Genomic DNA, 662 nt, shown 5'->3' with positions numbered 1-662 from the left:
CCATTGATCAATATTTCTGTCTTTGTGCCAGTACCATACTGTCTTGATAACTGTGGCTTTGTAGTAGAGCCTGAAGTCAGGTAGGTTGATTCCTCCAAAAACAACAGCAACTCCTTTTTCTTACCTGATTGCCTTGGTTATAGAACTGCCAGTATAATATTGAGCCAAAGTGCGGAATAGACAGCCTTGTGTTGTTCCCAATCTTAGAGGGAAAGCTTTCAGTTCTTCATTATTAAGTGTGATGTTAGCTGTGGGTCTTTTACAGGTACCCTTTGATTGAGAAAGTTCTCTTCTGTTCTTAGTTATTAAGTTTTTTTTAACCCCTCTTATGAAAAGTTGCTAGATTCAGAACAATGCTTTTTCTGAAGGCAGATGTGTTTTTTGTCCTTTATTCTATTAAAATGGCATAATGTTGATTGACTTTCATATAAAGAACCAACTTTGCATACCTCCATAAATCCCATGTGATCATGGCATATAATCTATTTTATATATTGTTAGATTTTGTTTGCCAGTAGTTTGTTGAGGATGCTTGCCTCTATATTCATAAGGGATATTGGGTGTGTGTGTCTGTGATGTCTTTGTGTGATACTGGTATTAGAGAATAGTGGCATCACTTTGCCTGCTGTGTGGGGAGAGACGTGTGGAGTGAAGAATGAAGC

General features: G+C 37.6%; 1 pseudogene; it reads left to right on the top strand.

The window, feature by feature from the left end:
* Window positions 1-662, top strand: part of LOC104983881 — an 18,072-nt pseudogene that overhangs the window by 15,157 nt on the left and 2,253 nt on the right.

This window comes from Bison bison, unplaced genomic scaffold (genome assembly GCF_000754665.1).
Source record: "Bison bison bison isolate TAMUID 2011002044 unplaced genomic scaffold, Bison_UMD1.0 scf7180017863601, whole genome shotgun sequence".
In the NCBI taxonomy this organism is placed as follows: domain Eukaryota; kingdom Metazoa; phylum Chordata; class Mammalia; order Artiodactyla; family Bovidae; genus Bison; species Bison bison.
This window is presented reverse-complemented; position numbering and strand designations above follow the sequence as displayed.